Below are 9209 nucleotides of genomic sequence, written 5' to 3' on the forward strand. Positions count from 1 at the left end.
TGTCAATGATGCCTCTTACCAACAATGCATGTCAATTTCCCAAAATATAGCAGGCGATATGAAAACAAACAAAAATAAGAAGTTCTTTCGTTCTTAATTTCTCTCCCTTGCCCCTTGCAGCTACAAATTCTGTATTAATGTTCTCTGCCCTGTTTGGCCCTTAATATTTCAAATTAAAAGGTGTCCCCCTCACTAATAATAATAATAATAAGGTTATATTTGATACTGGATTCAGTTTCTCCAAGTGTAAGATAAGACTTCTAGGGAGACATGTATGAGTTTAAAGGTAGATACTTGTTCACCTCTGAAATTTTCCTCCCATTTTTTTCTAGATTGGTTCAGTCACAAGTCAAATTACACATTCACTTCTCCAGCTATTACAAAAGGTAAATGTGACGAGTGATTATGTTCAGGAATAATGATGCAATTTCTAACCATTTGTAAGGGGTTTCTTCCTCTCTCAGGTCATCCCCCAGAGGTTTTGAAGTTTGTTCATTTGTTTATTTCTTTAAAAACTTCAAAAAGGATACACAAGGCCACTCATAACCATTTGCAGTTAAAGCAGTCTAAAACCATTTGAAACGAGCATAAATATACCTGAGCAAGAATCTCACAAGTCAGAGCCTCTTGCTAAAAAAAAAAAAAATGTGGAGTGGGTTTGAATATATTCCTTTCAAGAACAAACTTCTGAGATTTTTCCACACTGTGGAAGCCGGGAGAAAGTGTCATGTGTGGCAGTAGTGGAACACCTCAGTGCAGCGACGGACTTGATACTCTGTTGGACATGCCATGACACAGAATGCACACATGGGAAAAGATAAACCAAGACGGGGAAAGTGCTTTCGACAGCCTCTCTATCCAAATGGGGGCAATTGTCTACTGCTTAAGAATTGTAACTGTTGGCTAGCCTGCTTATGAAAGACAGCCAACCATTACCCAGAGGGACGCAGGTAAATATGTTCTGAGCAGAGATGAAACAAAGGGACACAGCACTTTCCACTCTGCTGATATGTGGGTGATGAGATGACAAAAAGGCAGCAGGTTCGTTGGAAAAGAGTGCAGTGATGTGAACATTTTATATATATATATATATATATATATATATATATATATATAGTGAGCAATTGCCCATTATATCCCATCCTTTCGCGCTGCATCAGTTTGAATTGTTTCATTTATCTGTTTATTCCATAAAATGTATACATTGCTCGATTGTAAAAAACAAAACAAAAAACCATTAAAAAAGATAAATCAAGAACAATTCACAACCACTCTTTAAAATATGCAAAAGTTAAAATACAAAGGTTGGACGCCACCCCCAATCTCTGCTGAATTGTGGCAAGATTCCAGGGAGGTCCCAGGCCCTCACCTGGGGTCTGTGTCCCTTTGAGAATCAATGAGAAGCAGATGCTGTCACAGCTTTAAGAAATATTATTAATTCACATATTTACACCTGGAGGGAGTCCAGATGTTACAGCATAGTCATCTCAAGAGGTGATTGTTCTACACAACAGTGTAGCCCAGGACATCTCTCGCAGCTTGCCAAGATGGTTTTGGATTTTCAGCATGGAGTTCTGGCTTCTCCTGCAGCACATTGAGGACTCCTCTGTTCCCCTTTCTTCTTCCCAGCATACCATGCTTCAAACCCCAACATCCTCCTGTCACCTTGGTAACCTCTGCTTCGCACAGACCTGAGGGATTCCTATTGAGCTGATAACAACTGTCTATTGTTTCGCAATGGCTCGCATTTAAACTAGCACAGCCAGGCTAGTTTGGATAGGCTGCACCCAGGAGAACTTCTGCAGCCTGTATTTTCCCCTTCAAAATTCCAAATATTAGCTGGATTCTGAAATCCTTCAGTGGGAGTGCAACCACATCCATGGTAGGCAACTGACCAATTTCTCGAATGCAGTTCCAGCATCTTGCCAGGATTCAAACCCAGCTTATTTCCCCCACCCATTTCACCACTGTCTCCAAGTAATGACCCACAGACTGTATGACCTCTCCTGATTCAGACGTTATGGAGAAATAGAGCTGAATGTCCTCAGCATACTAATGGCACCTCAGCCCCCAAACTCCTAATGACCACTCTCGAAGGCTTCATGTAGATATCAAAGAGCAATGAAAATAAGATCGTCCCCTATTCTAATAATTGAATCTCACCTTTCTTTCCAGGGTTTGCTTTTGACACAGCTTGTAGCTGCCATGAATTTTGCTTTCAGTCTACAGGCCATGACTGCCCAATCATCTCTTGAGCTTCACATTCCTCATTCTGGTTGGCGAACTGTCACTTCACTTTACATAAATGATTGCATAATTTGTCTTTGTGTGCTGTCTGACCAACACATTAGTTCTCGGTTCTCTCAAAGTGATGGCCAGTGCCATCTGTTCTAGCCTCCTACAACTTGCCTTGAAGCACTTTTCCCATCCAAATGTTCACAGCAGGATTGATGACAGACAAGATGCACATGTACAGTACTTTTGGGGTTGGTTGGTTTCATGAAAATCTGTGTCCTCCTTCTAATCCTCCTCCTGCAGAGTCAGAAGATCTGTCTAGGCAACGTAAGTACAGAGAATGTGTACCTGGAGTGAACCTGGGAATACACCCACATAACGTCTGCACATGTACACAAATGCTGTCTTGAGGAATGAGAACAGGATCCTGACCAGCCCCCTCTATTATACATTATGTTTTGCACTGCCTTTATGATATCCACAAGCATCAGCCCTCTAGCAAAGTTTCAGGGAATTTAAATATTTGGCTTGCATCTCGATTGGACTGTCACCATCCCATTTGTATCAACTGGGCTACGATACTGCCCTTGTATCCCTGAGGCAAAGACTTTGGGACATCTCACATAGCGACCTGCGATCCAGATCCAATGTAATTAATTAATTCACTGAATTAATTAAAAAATCTATGAATTACATCTGAAGTAGTTCTTATACTTTCCAGGTCAACTGAATGTGAATTAAATTTCTTTTGTGGTGGAACTTTGGGCAGTTTTAAATTCAATTCAATTTCATAATGCTTCATTACAATTGGTGTTTGATTGTGGCAATTGTTTTCCATTTCTACCTATGTGAAAATGATGCTGCTGTTTAAGTTTAAATATCATAAATGTTGGAGGAAATAAATAGCACTAATATTGGCACTATATTGTTGGTGTTAATATTTTCTTTTCTTTTTTTTCTTAAGTATAGTTTAGCAACACAGCTTGTAAAATTCTGGTGGGAGGGATGCCAGGGAGCACATGAATGAACTGTGAATTGAACTGGAATGAAATCAGAATCAGTTCTTTTTGGGAGGAGGCAAACTCTAGAGCAAATTTTGGGGCACCAATAGTTAGGGGCGTGAGGGGAAAGAGAGGAAGACCCGTTGCATATCTGTTTGCAATGTGTGGGATACAAGCCATAATGCCCTGCTAGTGCAAGCCTGTTACCACACTTATTCTTACATAAATTCACTGGTGTAGCATATCAGAATCCTATCCCATACAGGACAGGCATCACTCACAGATAGGATCACTCTGTGGTTTCCAAAACACACTGCAAACGCTGTAAAAACAATGATGACATTAGCATTCATGGAAATGTAGTTGGCAAAGCAATGAAATTCATCACAGAGTGGAGCCATTAGACTGACAGTACCCTTGTTTTCAAAATCTGAGTATGCAGGCGTGGAATATATATTACACAGCAATCTCCATGCACAAGCTCCATCTACAGGCTATGAAAGAGAATTAGTGTCGATGGGAAGGAAGCCCTCCTTCCCCCCATTCTTTTTACCAGCAAAAAAAGTGCTGAAATTCACTGGTTGAAAAGGTAGTAAATGTAGTCTGATTCAGAATCAGGCAAGAAAGTACCTTTAACAGTTCTCTAGCCTTTTCTCTAACAGTGAAGATAAAGGGGAAGGAATTAGGTTTATGAATCATGATGAGGGCAAGCACAATTTATCTAGCTAAGTCATCTCCAACATTGTGCCCTCCAGACAGAGAAGGGGCATAGCTCAGTCATGGACAATCTGCTTTGCATACAGAAGGACCCAGGTTCCATCTCCAGCATCTCGAAGTAGGGTTAGGAATGTTTCTTGCCTCAAATCCTGAAGAGCTACTGCCTTTCAGCATGGACAGTCCTGAACTAGATGGACCATTGGTCTGGCACAGTAAAAGGCCACTTCCTGTATTTTGGATGTCAACCCCAGTCAGTCCAACACTTCAAAATGGGAGGGCACCAGGATGGCTAATGGTGGCTGAGAGTTATTTCTTGTTGTCTGGACAGCCCAGGACCTCCATACGTACTACCCAGGCTTGCACCCCAAACAGGTCACTTCAGTGCTGCTAATGCAGCAGAGACAACACAGGAGGCAGCAGTTATTTTTATTTTTTATTTTTTTGGAATATGTGGTTTTATTTCTAAGAAATGTCATCATTCTTAAAAAATAAATGAATACCCAAACAACTTTCCAAGGCAGTTAACAAAAGTCACTATAAAAAAAAACCAACTACTTCTCAATCAGTTTAATATCTGTATCATCAAAGACCAACAACCAAAAAGATAAAACATGTTGAGCCATAAAAGGAAGGCAGTGATTCTAAGTATGCCTATGTGGCTGTGCATCCCATAAGAGCCTAAGAAGAGCCTGCTGGGAGGCAGCAGTTATGAGGTGCTGGTCTCCACAGCCGCAGCAGGCGCTGTGATTCTCCAGCAGATTGACTTTGACATCCACAGGCACATTCCATTGTCTCTCGAGACGGATGCCAGCAGCAACAACATACTGTTGTGCCTGTACAGGTGTGCTGCAAGAGGAACTGAAAGTGAAGCAGTGAGCAAGGTAGGTGGTAACTCTTTTCTCCATATCTGAGGACTCTTGAAAGACTCTTGTTCCCTGTTGGAAGTAGGCACTGTCTCCTGGCTGTTTGCCAAGGCCAGACTTATTAATATGCTAAGTCTTTTCCAGGGGGCAAAACAGAAGACCAGGAAGGGCAAGAGGTTCCTGCTTTTTAGGATCATTAAGATCATGCCCTAGCATGAGAGGGATCATGTGACCTTAGAAGGAGGTGAAGGAACACAAAAGTTCTCTGCCACATCTAAGTAGCACATAAAAGGAAAGAGGGGTGTAAATGTGATATGTCTGCAATAAACCACCGCCTTGATTTGAGTGCATTTAAAGCACAACGGAGTGACCACATTTGCAAAGGTAGGTATGAACTCCCTTCTCCCATTCTCATCCATGAACATAAATGCAGAAGGCCTGCAGGAAATATCGATGGAGAACAGCAGCTCAAAATCATCTCAAGCGTAATTCAACTTTGGATGCAAAATGGAAAAGGAAAAAAAAATCACCCGGCTTGAGTCATTAAAATTTAATTACAACAGACAGCTGGATTTGGTTTTAAGGTCTGGCTCTGAGGACCCAAGCAAAAAAGAAAAAGAAAAACTAATAGTAAAAAAAAAATAACCTTACCCAACAGCAGGCTGTCCACTACTGGGAAAAGGAACTCTAGCCAAATACTGTTCTTAGCCTAATGAAAGCAGGTACTGGCAGCAACAAGCTAGATCATATAGGCGTGCAGTTGGTGTTTATTGAAATTCTTCAATAAAACTCAATTCCATTTATTACTGAGATGGAAAGGTCAGGTGTTTTAGGCTGACTCTATGCAAATCTTACCACTGGATGTGGAAACTTTTTTTCAGCCTGAGGGCCATATTCCCTTTTGGCCATATGCCACAGAAGGTTGGAACCAGATGCAACAGTGGCAGGAGCAACAAATGTGAATTTTGCCTTTGGACAGTAGTCTAGGTTCTTCATCTTGGCACATCCCTCTCTGTCTTCCATCCAGGCAAGCAAGAAGCATTAAATTCAAGGGCACATTCCAGCCAGGCAAAAACATTAAAGGAAGGTACAAAGAAAGGCTGCTGGTGGGGAAGGGCTGTTGTTTGGGAAGAGTCCTGAGGGTGCATTTGAGGACTCCAACACTGAGGTTCCCCAACTCTGCCTTACCATGTGTTACGATGTTGTTGTTGTTGAGTGTGCTCTTTCCTTTTTTCCATTTCGGAAATAATTTCTATTGGATTTTACAAGTGTAGAATTATAACAATACAAAATACATATCCATATTTAGAGATTTATCCAAATCTCTGGACTTCCCACCTTCCCCTCCATGGGTCCTATTGTCAACCTTTTCAACTGCATATTCTTCAGTCATCCATATTTTATGTCTCTCCATTTTGTCCATAATATTTGCTATTATTACAAGTGTTATTGCAATCCTGCTAATGTTTCATCTGCTTACAGTGGTCTCCCAGGTAAATTATAAATTTTCCCCATTCTTTATTAAAGTTTTGGTCTTCTTGGTTGCTGAGCTTTCCGGTCGATTTTTCCGTTTCAGCATAGTCCAACAGTTTAATTTGCCATTCTTCTCTGGTAGGGACTTTGTCTTCTTTCCATCTCTGGGCTAGTAACATCCGTACGGCTGTTGTCACATACATAAAAAGTCTTTTCTGCTCCTCAGGAATCTCGGTACCTACAATTCCGAATAAAAAAGCTTCTGGGTTTTTTAAAAATAAAAGTTATTTTAAACATTTTTTTCAATTCATTATATATCATTTCCCAGAATGCTTTTATTACCTTGCACATCCACCACATACGATAAAAGGTGCCTTCGAGTGTCCTCTTTCCTTGGCACTAGATGCAGAAATATTAACAAAGGATCAAAGTTCATATTGCTTGGAGGTTCCCCGCACCATTAACCAAACAGCTCTTTTTAAGTTGCAAGGCATATCTAAGGAGGGAGGGGTTGTATCAGATAGTAGTTAGAGCAGCTAGGTGTAATGTCAGGAGAAAGGTAGGTGGCAATGGAAGGCTTAAACAATCCCTTTCCCCTTCTTCGCCACTTTCCCACTGCAAAGCACTCCCTACCAAGAGCACTTTGTAATAGAGAAAGAGCTATGGGGCTCATATGCCAAGCAGATGCAATGTGACTGATAGCTTTGGCTTAAGTGATTCATCACTTAAAGACTTGAAGCTGAAGATGTGAAATGCATCAATTGATGAGTATTAAGTTCAAGGTGATATCAGCTGACATGAGAAGCTCATTTTGTGGTGTTTGATTTATGAAGGTTATTCTGTATGTTCAAGTAACTGTTTGATACTGCCGTCATTGAGTGATGAACATGTATGTGTGAACTCACTCTTAAAGTACAGGGAATTAGATCAGGCTGGTTCAATTTCACAGTATCTGTAATAATTCTGAATTTGGGATATGGCAAGTATTCAAGAATGGTGGGCTAAAATGGTTCACACACACACACACCACATTTCAGATTTGGACCAGGCTGCCATCAAATGGCTCACATCTCACGGCACACAGTCTTCCTGCCAGTGCTCATTCACTTTCACCCTTACCTTGGGGAAGGTGGAGATGGTATCAGAGAATGGAAGAGAATGCATTAGTAGATGTCTTGCAGGGCCTCTTCTCAGCATCAAATTACATGCTCCACATTTCATTTCCTGCTGGATCATGGGACTTGATGGCAAATAGAGCAGACAAAGATATTTGCAATTTTTTTTAATAAATAAATGGTATTTTATTAGGAGATGAAATACAACAGTAAATTCTGTCTGAGTTGGGGTGAGGAAGGAGAGGATTTTGCAATTAGTTTACTCTGGACAGAATCCATTTCTAGTGCACACACAAACACACATTTCCAGTGCAGACACAAACAGCAACAGCAGGTGCCCATCAAGAATTCCCAAAGCAATTGCCTCCAAGCATTTTTGCACAGTTTAAGAATTCTAAAGAGAGAAGAAACTGCAAAGAATGCACAGAAAACAGGATTGAAAATATTCACCAGTTATGCTACAGCCGGGCCAATCTTGAAGCCTTGAAAAGCTGGAACAATAAAGTGGGTTATAAAGAGATTTGTTGTGTTGGGCGCATATTTCTTTCCACCAAGAGAAAAACAACAACAATGAAGCAAGAGATGTCTAGAATTTCAGTTTATTGGAACGCTTCCTATAAAAGTACATAAAGCATACTTCACCTCTGGCACATGACTAAACATTCAGGAAGCTAAACATGCCTGTTTTTTGAACTGCAATCTTTTCACTAGCATTAACATGTAACATTAATGTTCTAACTAAAGATCTGCTAGATGCGGTTAGGTAAAGGTACCCCTGCCCATTCGGGCCAGTCTTGCCAGACTCTAGGGTTGTGCGCTCATCTCCCTCTATAGGCCGGGAGCCAGTGCTGTCCGCAGACACTTCCGGGTCACGTGGCCAGCATGACAAGCTGCATCTGGCAAGCCAGCGCAGCACACAGGACGCCGTTTACCTTCCCGCTAGTAAGCGGTCCCTATTTATCTACTTGCACCCGGAGGTGCTTTCGAACTACTAGGTTGGCAGGCACTGGGACCGAACGACGGGAGCACACCCCGCCGCGGGGATTCGAACCACCGACCATGCGATCGGCAAGTCCTAGGCACTGAGGTTTTACCCACAGCGACACCCGCGTCCCCCTAGATGCGGTACAGAACACAAATAATGATGATGATGATGATGATGATAAGGTTCCAGCCCAGAGAGTTTGCAATCTAATAGGGATAGTCAAGACATGGATGGGGAGCAGATCAAGAGTAATGAGCATTGGCTAGGAGATAATCAAGGGATGACAAAGGAGCAAGTAAGATCCAAAGCACGTCATCACAACCTGTTGCTAAAACAGCACTCCTGAAAAGATCTGTCCCCAAACATTTTCTTCATGCCTTTCCCCCCCGCGGTTTATTGTCCCACTTGAGAATGGCATTGGCACAGCCAGCACAGCCTTTAGGCACAGTGAATCTGTTGCATCAGGTGGCAGAAGATATCCAAGCCACACCTTTGTCAGTGGCAGAGAAGCAGTGCCACCACCAGCACTGATATTGGGTAAGATTTTGGGTGAGATATTCTTGAAATCAAGTTTTGCAGAGCATACAAGACCTCACATGCTTTGGGGTGAGGTCTCACCTAAAATTGGTGCAATCTTACCTGAAATTGGCACCAACTGTGGCAGCACTTCTCCACCAGTGGCAGATGCTGCAGGATGCATGGCGGCAGCAGAAGCAGGTAGGTGGTGCTGGAAGCAGTGGCAGTATGGCACTTCCCATTTTGATTCCAGCAGTGAAACGGGATACAAGGCCCCTGGGCACTGGTGTTCTTGTTGGTTATG

The sequence above is a fragment of the Podarcis erhardii genome (assembly GCF_964252035.2).
Source record: "Podarcis erhardii genome assembly, chromosome: 6".
Taxonomy (NCBI): domain Eukaryota; kingdom Metazoa; phylum Chordata; class Lepidosauria; order Squamata; family Lacertidae; genus Podarcis; species Podarcis erhardii.